This window comes from Pocillopora damicornis, chromosome 13, assembly GCF_964200805.1.
Source record: "Pocillopora damicornis chromosome 13, jaPocDami1.2, whole genome shotgun sequence".
Lineage (NCBI taxonomy): Eukaryota > Metazoa > Cnidaria > Anthozoa > Scleractinia > Pocilloporidae > Pocillopora > Pocillopora damicornis.
The window spans coordinates 9,055,748-9,069,410 of record NC_142682.1 but is presented as its reverse complement, the minus strand read 5'-3'; the positions used below and the strand labels follow the sequence as shown (position 1 = coordinate 9,069,410).

Genomic DNA, 13,663 nt, shown 5'->3' with positions numbered 1-13,663 from the left:
TTATTGTATAATTATATTAATTTACTAGCAGTATTTATCTAGGCTGGCAAGCTGGATTGACTTGGAGGCTGCATAGAATAAGATAAATATGCAAAATATGCACAGCAATGTAAAGTGCTAAAAGGTTTAGCAGAAAGCTTGAATTGAATGGAAGTCTGTTAAAATAGTTTGAGTATAACAAAATATGAAAAGAAGTATGAAATGCAAAATTAGCCCTCAAAAAAATTACAAGATGTACATACATTGTATATTACATTACATTGCATATTAAGTTAATTACAAATTAAAAAGAACAAGAATGAAAACATTGCAACAAAACAAACTGTATTATTATCTGCAAAAGCTGGAATTCACTAAATAGCAATACCCATGGAAACTGTACAATGCTGGAAAAGGCTCTTACTTTGTTCTCACATACAGCCTTGGGTGAAAAGGAAAATTCACTTTGGTCAGGGATGGACCTTCGTAATGTTATATAAATGAACTTGCAAAAGAGAAGTATAGGTTTTTTATTGTTAGACTTAATCTTGGTGACACCAGGCCAAAACTGGGGTACACGTGTTAAACCACAGCGGCAAAGACAAGGGAGGACTCCAACTCATTGTTAATTAGTTTGGGAATGTAGTTTCTTGATTTGTTCATTAATCTTTTGTGAAAAGAAAATAAAATTGAGGAAACTATTCTCACAACCCTTGCTGTCAATTTCATGATGGTGGAAAGAGAACTTAATAATATCAAGACATATGTTTGAGCACATTGTCGGATTGGTTGGTCTGGATTTGGCAAAGAAGGACACTACATTTCGCAAATGCATACCGGTTAATAAGCAAGTGGCTGTGGCATTTGGCAACTGGAGACACACAGATCTACGGGCCTGCAATTTGGCATTGGAAGATGTGCAACAATGCTCTTAAAAGCTGATTTTTGTAAGGCTATTGCCAAAAGAGCCCTCGTTGTATAAAATTTCCAGAAACTGAAGAGGAACTTACCTGAAACATTTGCTTATTCACCCAGAAGTCTCCATTTCCACAAGTGGTAGGCACAATTGACGGAAGCCATATCCCATTAAAAACAGTACCCGTGAACGAACAAATAGAATACTTCAATTGCAAGCAGGATTATTCTATTGTGGTCCAAGCTGTTGCCAATGCGTCCTTTAAATTTCTTGATGTAAGTACAGGCTTTCCTGGCAGCATACATTATGCCCACGTTCTCCAATTGAGCAAACTGCATAGAGAGGTCAGTCGAGGTAACTGGCTAAATGGGCCTTCTAAACAAATTGGGGCCTGTGAAGTGGGACCTTTGCTTGTTGGGGACTCAGCTTATCCCTTATCAAAGTGGTTAATGAACCCTTTCAAGCAAACTCATACATTAACTGGTGTCTCTACAAAGCAATGGAGAAAAAGACAAGTAGCCTCCCCCTCACAATCTTGGCTTGTTGTGTCCTTCACAACATCTGTATTATTGTTGGAGACCCAAGCACTATAGACCCAGTTGAGGACAACCATGAGGATGAAGATTTTTTTAATGGGGATATGCAGCTTGGTGCTTCAGACATTAGAGATAATATAATACAATATCTATCATAGCCCAAAACAAAAATGGAAGTACTTTTTTATTGTTACTTTAAAAAGTACACCTTCTTGCTAGGAATCTCTAGGGCTAAAAATTTGTTGCGTTTTCCACTTCTTTGTAAATATGTATTTGTTAAGAACTGTTACTGTTACCTTTCCAATGTAATAATAGAGACTATTTTTTTGCTGGTACATTTACCCGATTAATTGTTTTCTCTTTCGTTTCAATCTCTTGTATTGCAAAAGAAACCGTTTTGCCCTAAAATTAATTAACAAATTTATTTGCTTTGCTATAATTCAATTATTTGAAATTCGTGCTTATAAATTGGGGCTACTCTTCCCATCATTTTCTGAAGAATCAAAGGAGACTCTGCTTGCTGGGAAATAAACTCATTTAATTTAAAATATAATTCCTTTCATGAAAATATCCTTATATAAAGCAACGTCCAGATTGTCACTTCCTTTTAGTGATGTTTATAATAATCACAGTCAATGAACAGAAACGAATGAAATGCAGGAGGAAAATGAAAAAAAGACTATAACTATTTATTCTTTGCCTTTGGTGACATCCTTTGGAATATATCCTAACATCACCAATGCATCCATTGAGAATTTTTGCTGTTGTTGTCTGCTTTCTCTCTCTGCCTTGGCCATCCTCTCCATAAAAGCCTTATCCTTTTCTTGTGCCCTCTCAAGGAATGAAAGAACTGTGCCTTGTTCCTTTGCACCCGCTCCTCCTTTGGCCTTCTTTATGGAATTCTTTTTCACCATTTTTTTTACTGCGCAACTCTTTGGATTGGGCATTATTGTGCTTGTGCCTTTCCTTTTTCTGCTTTTGTTCTTGAAGAACAGTGATTTTGCGAATGCCACTACTTTGTCGTCTTCTTCAAAGCCATCAGCACTATATGTGCTTTTGCCAGACGTGCCAGGCGTATCCCTCTCCTTTTGGGCACAAGCAGCCACCAAAATCTCCTCATCCAAGGCCTCCTTATCCAGCAAATCTTTATCAATTTCTGGGGAACTGGTGATGTACAAGCTGCTTTCTAGCACGTTTAGGATTTACCACTTCTCATTTACCTAAAATGTTATCTATATCATTAAAATTCTTTGGTATCAGCTCAGTTTCACTCTCGGTTTCCTTGTCTTCATTGTCTCCCCCTTTTCCATACCCAGTTGTTCTAAGCTTGTCTTTGACTGTCTTGTATTTCTTGGTCAGGTTTGCCATTTTATTTTTGCACTGCTGGGCAGATTTCTCGCTCTTGATGTTCTCTTGTCTGCACCTTTCTTGTAGTTGCCTGGCAATAGACTGCCATTCCAGGGAATTGAATGACCAGTAGTGAAGTTTCTCCTCATTCTTGCCGAACAGTTCAATTAGAATCTTTTCTTCAGCATCAGTCCATCGATTATTTTTCCTTTGCGCTCCGTTTTCTTGACTTGATGTAGGCAGATGTGAAGACTGTGAAGCCTGAACTGACTGAACCACATGGGCAGTCAAATGAGTGAATGGTGCCATCATCTGCATTGGGGACATCATTGGTGGGACATAGTATTGCCGTGGCATACTCATGAACTGTTGATTGTACAGGGAGGGTCATAGCCTTGGTTGTCTTTCATAGGCAAATGGTGACAACGTGGAATATGCATCTTCCCTGGTGAAACAATTGACAGAAAATAAATAGACGCAAGGATCAACAATTTCCACAAGAAAGAAATATTTAAATGCACAAATTAGCTGTACAATGTTGTTAACTTTACCTTTCAGGTTGTTCAGATTCATAAGGTTTAATGTCTTTGTTTTTTGCCATAACTTCTTTGTAGACGGAAATTAAATGTTGAAATATGGTTGAAAACGTGATCAAATGAGACTGACGCAATTCTGACACTACGGGATGTGAAATTCTATTCGACTGCAAGTGGACATATTTGTCACCCAAACCTTGGTTACCAACCTTAGCCATGCCTGCTCGCATGGAAAATCGAACTTTTACCATGGTAAACTTTCTATTGTCTTGTTTACCATGGTATCAATTGGCGTTTACACACAAAAATATTTACTTAGGTAAGTAAACTCCAATACCTCAGTAGCATGCTCAAGTCTAAATATGGCATTAAATGTAATCAAACTGAATGATGAATAACTAAATCTACCCAGCAAATGTCTATAAATTGCTACATAACATACTGAATTGTGGGACAATTTTAATTGCACACATACTTGAGGTGGGATACATTCGTTATATTGGAGAAATTGCAATGTATTTATCTTTTAAACATGTTAGACTGTGTAACCATACATTTTTGGTACTTTCCTCAATTGTCCTGTAGTGTGACACTGTAAGTCTGATATCTTAAATTACTGACTTTGGTTTTTTGTACGTGTTTTAAAATCAGCAACACAACCTGTACGAAACAGCACTTGGGTATTAAACGGAGATTTATTGTAAAAAACAACTATATGCAGTTGAGCGACGTTCTGCAACGTTTTAGGAACTCCAGCACACGGTTGTGCAATCACGCGTAAATGCATTTCATTGGCTGAATCAACAATATAACAGAAACTCGTGTGGTTAGATATCACATAGCAAGTCATGCAACTTGTCACATCTTCCCTTTTTCCAAAACATGTTAAAAGTACATTCACTGTCATTTATAAGTTCTTAATAAGTTCTCCTTACGAAGTAACAAAGTCCTTAAGCCAGCCAGGCGGCCTCGTGTGCCGTTGTGGTCTCTGTGACTCAGTGGTTTCTCTTGGTACTGACGGGGGGCATTCTTCAGGTGGGGCAATTCCGTCGGCTCCGACACTTCTGGGTGTAAGGTTTTCTGGGTCAGCCATGTCCTCTGGCAATGTGGCCTCGTTTGATTCTCCTGTCCTGATTAGCTGCCTTCAATTTCTCCTGTAAACTGCATTACCTACTTGTACCCTGAAGCTCCTCTGGCCTGCGTTAGCTGTGCATGTTCCAGGACTCCACGTTTTCTCACCGGGTAGTCTCACACGTACTACATCCCTGACACTGATTGGCTCCAAGGGACTGGCTTTCTTGTTATAGTAGAACTGTTGCCACTGCTTTGTACCAAGTAGTTTGCGAGTGTCTTCTTCTGTGGGAAAGTTGGGCTGCAATATGGAGCCTGCTATGGGGAGCAGTGTCTTAAAGTGGCGACCCATCAGACGTTGGGCAGGACTGGTTCCAATTCCAGCTGTGGGCCTGTTGTGCCAGTCTAATAGTGCTTGAAACTCTGCCGTTCCGGATGGCTTGCACTTTCTAAACAAGGTTTTGATGGTCTGCACCGCTTTCTCTGCCTTTCCATTAGACTGAGGATAGGTTGGCGACAATGTCTTACGTTCGAACATCCATGTCTTCGCGAAAACTGCAAATTCAGCAGAGGAGAACTGCGAACCATTATCCGTGACTGGGGTGTCGGGAACGCCATATCTTGCAAATATCGCTTTCAGCTCCTTGATTACGGCACGGGAGGTAAGGTTGCTCAGGCGAGCTACCTCGATAAAGGTACTGTAGTAGTCACTGACAACTAACAATACCCTGTTGTCGAACTCACAGAGGTCAGCAGCAACCCTATCCCAGGGCCATGTGACGAACTCGTGCTGGAGCATTGGTTCCTTTCCTTGGCCAGTGCGATGTGTCATACAGACGTCACACTTGGAGATGTATTCTTTGATCTCCGTGGTCATATGTGGCCAGTACAGGGTGTCTCTTGCTCGGCTTATGCATCCTTCAATGCCAATGTGTGACACATGTGTCTTCTCCATAAGTTCCTTCCTCAAAACTGCAGGAACAACAATCTGCTGACCTTTAAAGACAAGCTCATTCTGGATAGTTAGTTCATCACGCACATCAAAGTAAGGACGCACACATTTAGGAGCTAGTGCCCTGTTCTCAGGCCATCCGATTCTGATGATGTCTCGTAGTTTCTGCTGTACTGGATTGTCTGCCACTGCGTTCCTCAGTTGTTGCTAACGATCCTCAGTCACGGGGAGCCATAGTTGTAAACTCGGTAGCATTTACTTCCGGCAGGAGTGGCGCGACTCAGTGTGTCTGCTAGAAGCATTTCTTTTCCTTTCTTGTACTTGACTTGCAAATTATACTTCTGCAGGCGCAACAGCATCCTCTGCAGGCGCTTCGGAGTTGCGGCCAGTGGTTTTATGAAGATTGCCTCCAAGGGTTTATGGTCGGTCTCCACGTTTACCAGGTCTCTGCCATAGACAAATGCATCAAAACGATCACAGGCAAACAGAATCAAGAGCAGTTCCTTCTCTATTTGGGCATAACATGTTTCAGCCGGTGTCAGTGCACATGAGGCGTACGTGACTGGCTGTCCGTTCTGCATAAGTGCTGCTCCAAGGCCAGACTTGGACACATCACACTGCAATGTGACCTCCTCTTTAAGATTGTAATTGCTTAGAACTGGGGTGCGTGTCACCATTTCTTTGAGCTTCTCGAACGCAGTTTGTTGAGCTTCATTCCAGACCCACAGAACATTAGACTGCGTTAAGTCCCTTAGTGGCTTGGTGACGTCTGAATGGTGTGGAAGGAACTTGGCGAGGTACTGGGCCAGTCCCAGAAGTCGTTGCACACCAAGCTTGTCTGTTGGGGCTGGCATCTCACTGATAGCTCGAACTTTGGCAGGGTCTACTTCTAGTCCCTTGTCAGTTGCCATGTGCCCAATGAACAGCACTTGCGACTGTCGCAATGTTAGCTTCTCCGGATTTAGACGGATGTTCTTTGCTTCACATCATTTGAGGAACTCGAGGAGATTTTTGTCATGGTCTCGTGTCGCTTCCCCGAATGTCTCGCCATATCCAACTGCAATGAAGTCGTCAGCAACTACCTCAATACCCGTCATACCTTCAATGAGCTCGTGCATCTTCCTTTGAAACACTTCCGGCGCAGACGAAATGCCAAACAGCATTTGAAAGGTTGTCAGGTATGAAGATTCTTCATCTAAGCTTACATGCCAAAACCCATTCCGAACACCCATAATCGTGAAGACTTTAGCTCCATGGAGGCATGTCGCAATGTCCTCCACTGTCGGGAGCTGGTACTTCTCTCTTTGTATGGCACGGTTCAGGTCCTTGGGGTCAAGACATATGTGCAGCTTTCCATTCTTCTTTGGGACTGCAACAATAGAGCTTATCCATCTGGTGGGCGTGGTTACTTGGGCAATGATACCTTGTGCTTCCAGAGCATCCAATGTATCCTTGAGCTGAAGCCTTAATGCCACTGCAATGCGACGTGGAACATGTTGTACAGGCAGGACAGTCTCGTCCAATCTAATCTTATATTGACCGTCAAGTTGTCCAAGGCCCTCACCGAAGACATCTGGAAACTTTAACATTAATTCCTCTTTGGTTACTGGTGATGACTGGTCTTTGATGGCATAAACAGAGGAACCTCCTGTCTCGGGCTTGTTGAGCAGGTCATTGTCCTTGTACTGGATGATGTTCATAACTAGGCACGACTTGATACCAAGAATCGGACGAATTTCTTCACTGTCCATCAGGCAACAGTCCAGAAGGCATGACCTCTCATTTCTCCAGAAGCAGATGCTGACGTGGCCAATGACTTTAATTTTTTTTTCTTTAAAAAGTTACCAGACTCTAGCTTCAGTGTCACTAGTTGTGAATCATCGAGTTTCACGGCTGCTACCTCTATCTGGTACATCTCACCAGCCTCATCATCTTCTAAATCGGTCGCCTTAACTTCCTTCGATTTGCATCTTGATGCGAAGTGGTTCCGCTTTCCGCATTTCAGGCATTCCTGTCCTATCGCAGGACAGGATTCTGAACTTTCCTGTTGTTAATAGCCACATTTTTCACACTCTCTGCCATGCCACCCCTGACCTTGCTGTTGTCTTCTATGAGTTGTTTTCTTGGATTTTCGAAAGTTAGGCAGACATTCCTGCTCCAGTTTGTTTGCCTCCGGTTCGGTTCGGTCTCCAACAATTTTCATCTGTGTTTGCATGCTTTCGGCGGCGCGACAAATCTCATCAGTCTTTGCAAGGCTGAGTTTCGACTCTCGCAGCAGTCGTTCTCTCACTTTTGAGTCACATATGCCGAAAATTAAGCGATCTCTTAGCATTTTGTCCGTAGTTATCGTGTCAAAGTTACAGCCGTCTGCAAGCTTACGAAGTGTGGTCTTGTACTGGTCATAGCTTTCACCTGCTTCTTGTGTTCGACGATTAAATTGATAGCGCTCGAATGGTACATTCTTTCATGGCTGGCAATACTTGGCAAACTTCTGTAGCACCGGGGCAATCTTGTTTTCTTCCCCTTCATTGGCCCAGTCCCTAATTGTGGAATACACATCACAAGCCTCTTCTCCTATGACTGTCAAGAGAGTAGCAACTTGGATGCCTTCCGACTTCGTGTTGAGCTCAGTAGCCAAAGCATAGCTATTCCACGCTAAATTAAACTTCTTCCATTTCTCCGCGGCGTTCTTATCATGAATATCCAGCGGTGTTGGTGGCGGTAAGCAATTTCCTGATGCCATTTTCTAGTAAGCTTCAATGCAGCGTGGATCCTGTCGCCGCTGCCACCATGTATGAAACAGCACTTGGGTATTAAACGGAGATTTATTGTAAAAAACAACTATATGCAGTCGAACGACGTTCTGCAACGTTTTAGGAACTCCAGCACACAGTCGTGCAATCTTGCGTAAATGCATTTCATTGGCTGAATCAACAATATAACAGAAACTCGTGTGGTTAGATATCACATAGCAAGTCATGCAACTTGTCACACAACCCTCTCTCTATAAATGTCTACACCTATACTCATAAAGTATTCATTTAAACTGTTAGAATTTTCTTCTCAATAATTAACTTTGTGTAACTGTTGTTACAGCAATATCCTGGTTGTTTCTTTTCCGAAATATTTGAGATAAATTTAGTACTGAAAAAATGAAACTCAAGTAATTTAGTAACAAACTCTTAATACTTTGATTAGCTTCTGCTTCTCATCTCTTCCCTTTCAGCTATTGTGAAATTTTGATGGTCACAATGCTGGTCATAGTGTTACTGTATAGTTGCTGTATTGTTATGCTCTGAGGGCTTTTTGAACCTTTCAAAAGGTTTTGTTAAAGACTGGTGAACAAGAAAAGTTAAATTTACTTTTGGTGGTTATTTCTTATAATTATATTTATGGCCATTCCTTTTCTTATTATTAACTCATTGAATTGAGAAGTTGAGGCAGTGGCAAAGAACCCTCATAGCAGAAACGTGTGTTCTTGTACACTCACTGGGAAAATGGACCCTCTAGTGTTGCCTCTTGCTACAACACTGGTCATCCAACAAAGCCCACCCATTGGCAGTTTTTGATGAAAGCTGCTATTGTACTTTGGCACAAGCTTGTTGCACAAGCAGTGCAGTGAGATCACATGAGAAACCAGAGAGCTACAGTCTTTCACCTTTAGACTGAGCTTTTTTTAAGTTGTGAGGAGTGTTAAGGTTGTTTTTGCATCGGCTGTGTGGAGTTTTACAGAGCATTTTCAACCCACAAGGAATGTGTTTCAATGTTCTTTGTTTTGTGTCCAGGAAAGAGACATCTGTAACCTAAGCAGATAGGAGACCAAAGCAATTTGCAATCTTCACCTTCCCTTACAATTTGTCATCAAAAGAGCAGCCCAGTACCAAAAATATTTCTCCAATTGAACCCTGTTCTGAGTACTGGAAATTCTTCAGCTTATTAAGACCGCACAATGTTGGCAGATTAGGCAAAGATGAGAACTTTGGAGTTCAAACTTTCCTTGACAAGCCAATATGCTGCACTATATGCCTTAGAGATGAGGTCATCTCTGTCAAATTTCTTTTCCAGCACTTTTGTTAATGAAATACAGGGACATATCCTAGTCCATTTCATGAACTTTTGATTTCTTGAACTTTTCACAGGGTGTTGTGTTAAAATTGTGTTGCTTGCATAAAAAGCAAAACAATCCTTTTCCTTTTTGGTAAGCTGCAACCGTTTTTGTGCAAGGTTCTTGAGGAACAATCAGTTGTGCACAAATCTGCCCTGTCTAGGGCTTAAGATGAAATCGTTTGTGAGCTAACAACTACTGGTAAAGGTCTAACATACTTGTAGAAGGTGCTTTCAATGGTGTCTTTTGAAAAAGAAAATAGTGTTGACTTCTTTCATAGTCAGAGCTGTGTTATTAGGTGATTTCTCCTCATTTTTTCTTCGCCTCTTTTGGTTGTAAATTGTCATACTCCCTTCCTCTAACTTTGAAACATCTTTACTTGCTATGTACTGACAGAAGCTGCTCTCTGAAAGTTTTTTCAGCCCAACATGCTTTACCTCTTACTCCTCTATTGTCACTTTATTTAGTTCTTGGTGATACTTTTTTAATAGCTTTTTGTGTGCTAAGGGACTACATTTGTCCATTTTCTGAAGTTTTCGGGTGATCATTCAAGGATGAAACAAAGCTTTGCCCTGAGGTGCTGGTGACCTCAAAGAACTGCTCATCTGTAATCTCAGGTTGATTGAACAATGTTACTCCATGAACCACTAAGAACGAAACTGTTCAGGGCCATAATTCACACCTTCATTTTGCTTATTTTGATCATCTTTTCTTTATCTAAAGCCTCTGTTCACTTTTCATCTCTTCTTGATACTTGCTTTTATGTTGCACAACATCTACACGAGTAGATCTTAAAGTGTGTAACCCTCTTCAGTATATTTGCAAGGAAGAATGTTGAGGGCTTGGAAAAGCTTAACAACAGCAACTGCACTAATACTGAAATGAGAAACTGCCTCATACAGTCTTAATTTTAATGGCACCCTTCCAAATTTCTTTTGGAATTCTCTGCCACACCATCTCTTTCAAAGATCCATTTTGATTCTGTTTCTTGCCATGTAGGCACTTCTGCAGTAAGTCATCCTTACTTAGTTTAACTTTCAGGCTTAAGCATGGCAATAACCATGTCTGATATTCCAGAAAAGTCTTATCCATGTGGTCGTGATAAATTTACATCCTTGGCTTGGGGACCTCCACATGGTGTCACAACCACTAAGTAACAAGTAGCCCCTCTTTTGCCATTTGTTGCAGAGTTGCTGTGGAAAGCTTTCTCCATTCCAGGTTGAGGCATATTCCTAATTGAGCAGAAGTGGCCTATATTAAGACATTAAGACTGAATTTAAAGTTTAAAACAAAAACAAGTAAAATCTAAATGACTAAATTTTAAAAAGTACATCAAAGTATTAAAAGATTTAAAGTGATAATCTAATCTACAATATCTACTCTGATTTGGCTATGTTTAGTTAATTTTGGTTCTTAAATTGTAGCGACAAGCAAAGCAAATTTTCAACAACAACTATGAGTTTTGCAAATGGAGACACACTATGAAGCAAGGATCTATTCTACAGAAAAGACAAACTATTTTATTAGTGTAGTCAAGGTGTCCAAGTACTTATCAAAAACTGAAATATGAAACTATAAGGAAGAAGCTAAGCTAAATTCTAATATACGAACCAACATTTCAGTCATTCTAATATAAAAGCAAGATCCAAAGAGACTAGCTGAAACTCTTAAATCACAAAAAGACTATCTTCCAAGGATAAAGGAGAACCGCTTGAAAACAAATTCTAACATAACTAACCAAGTGGGAAAAATGAGCAGCTTTCTAACAAAGTGTGAATAACGTAAACCACGTGTTACAAGGTTGTAAAGAAACTGGTGTAAGAGCTGGGTGAAACTACCGGAAGACTAGATGTTTAGACAAGTACAAAGAAAAGGAACATAAGCACTTACATAACAGTTCCGCTTGTGAGAGTTTGACCAATATGAACTTCAACATAAGGTGGGCAAAAAGGCCCTTTTCAATAAACATGTCTTATCGTTAGCCCAAAGCAAGACAACTAACTAGAATGTGGTTTTGGGTGGAACTTAAAGATCACTTCCCTAATGGACAAACAGTAACGTCACTATTGCGGTTTAACACGTCTAACCAGTCCAGTGACAATGCCAAAGCTGCATAAGTATCCTGAATAACCATCAGCTCAACACCACCTTTTCATTAGATGTTTGATGGATTTCATTGCCATGTACTGTTTGATGACATACTGCTAGTGACATACTAGCTGAGTGGTACATTCCAAATATATGAATATGTACAACAGTAATCAAACTGATATCAGCTTTTTTCAATACTATTGGAATTTCTACAGTATGGGTAGGCAGGATAAAAGTCAAGAAGGCATGTCATACATCTACTCTCTTGTTATACACAGACAATACTGAGATGCATTCCAGCTTGAAGAATATTGATTTAGCTGTGTACAACGTCAATAAGGATCTCAAGAGTGTCAGACATTGGTTTTGTAGGAATGGCCTCATTTGTAATACAAAAAAAGTTGGAAGCCATGGTTATTACCTTCCACAAAGCACTCAAAACCAACTGGGATATTAACATTTTTTACAGAGACTCATTATTAAAACAGCAGAGACATTTTAAGAATCTTGGTGTGGCGGTAGACAGGTCATTATCATGGAACAATCATGTGTCATATGTTTCCTTGAGAGTTTATCCTAAACTGAAACTTTTGAATAGAGTTTCATCTTTTCTTAGCCATGCTGTTTTTATTGAAGATTTACAAAACGACAATTTAACTATTTTAGACTTGAGCTGCATTGTATGGGGTTTTTGCAGCAAGTAAAACTCCGATTTTCTGGAAAGTTTGTAAAACAAAGCAATGCAAATAATTTTAAGAACAAATCACTTAACGTGCACACAGTCAATGAGGGAGAGACTTGACCTGTTAACATTATCTTACAGGTGCCATTATTTACGTCTCCAACTAGTATATAAAATGGTAAATGATTATCACTGTCTCAGGCAACTTCAAGGGTATTTTGCATTGAGATCAGAACTGATCTGAAATGTATAAAAGAGCTATGGGCCAGCCAACATTCGCGTATGCCACTGCAAAGGAATGGAATGACCTCCCCAAAGAACTGCATGCTTGTGAAATGCTGAGAATTTTTTAATATTAAAACTTTTAAACTTTTGATAGAATCAGACAAGGCACAACACAAATGTAATGTATAAGTTTTTTTTATCATTGTAAATATTTTTTGGTAAATTTTTAATTTAATCTTAACTTGTATCGATAGTGAATTGTATTTTTAATAGTATTTTATGTACTGATTACTGGTTTAAAACCAGCCTTTTTTATGATGAATCTGCTGATCAGTTTTTTCAGTTTAAATAAAGTATTTATTATTTTTGCCCAGTTTAAAAGATGTAAAAACCAACTTAATATCAATGTTGTTACAATAAGGCTTAGCAAATTGGTGAACCTTTTTGCTTGACAACAGAAAAAGGGCCAATGTAATGTAATAGTTAGTAGTAGTGTCTAAAATGGAGACTAGGGGATTGCGCTAATTATGGGTGAGGGTGAGATACCAATTGACAACCCTTTCAAGCAGATGGGCTGAAAAAAGATTCTTTTTAAGGATTTCAATGAGTTTCTTAATGCCTTTGTGGAAACCCAACCATGTGTTGTTGATCTTGTAGGCTCTATCAACAAAAGTGCAAACGAGGCCCAGTTTGTAGGGATAAGGTATAAAGCTTAAATAATTAGTCAACAGGCCTGTAAAGTTTTGGTAAACACGTGTGACAGGAATATAGGTGTCATCGTTGATTAAAACATCGAGGAACAGTATTTTGTGATCTGTTTGTTTTTCCTCAGTGAACCTAATGTTGGGATGCGTGGAGTTTACATAATTGACAATAGTAGCACATTGTTTTGCAAATAAAATAAACAAAATGTATTGTCAACAACAATACCTCTGAGCCTTGCCAATTTTCCGACCATAAGTTTCATGATGTCCCATTAGGAGATTAACAAGAACAGGAGTGAGGGGAGAACCCATAGCCACACCATCTAGCTGGTCATAGAAAGACCCTTTAACTAGGAAATGGGTCTAAGTGGTGGCTATGGAGAAAAAGCTTTTAAGCTCGGTGCTACCTAACTTGAGCTCAGAGTTGCCATGAGAAATGTACCCGACTGCAAGGTCAATGCATTCTTTAAGGGGTGTGTTTGTAAAAAGACTCTCTACATCAAATGAGATCTTAAATTT

The 13,663-nt window shown here is 39.8% G+C and overlaps 1 pseudogene; it reads right to left on the bottom strand.

Moving 5' to 3' along the window:
* Positions 1-7,338: 7,338 nt before the first annotated feature.
* Positions 7,339-8,108, bottom strand: LOC149035383 (uncharacterized; annotated as a pseudogene).
* Positions 8,109-13,663: the final 5,555 nt, after the last annotated feature.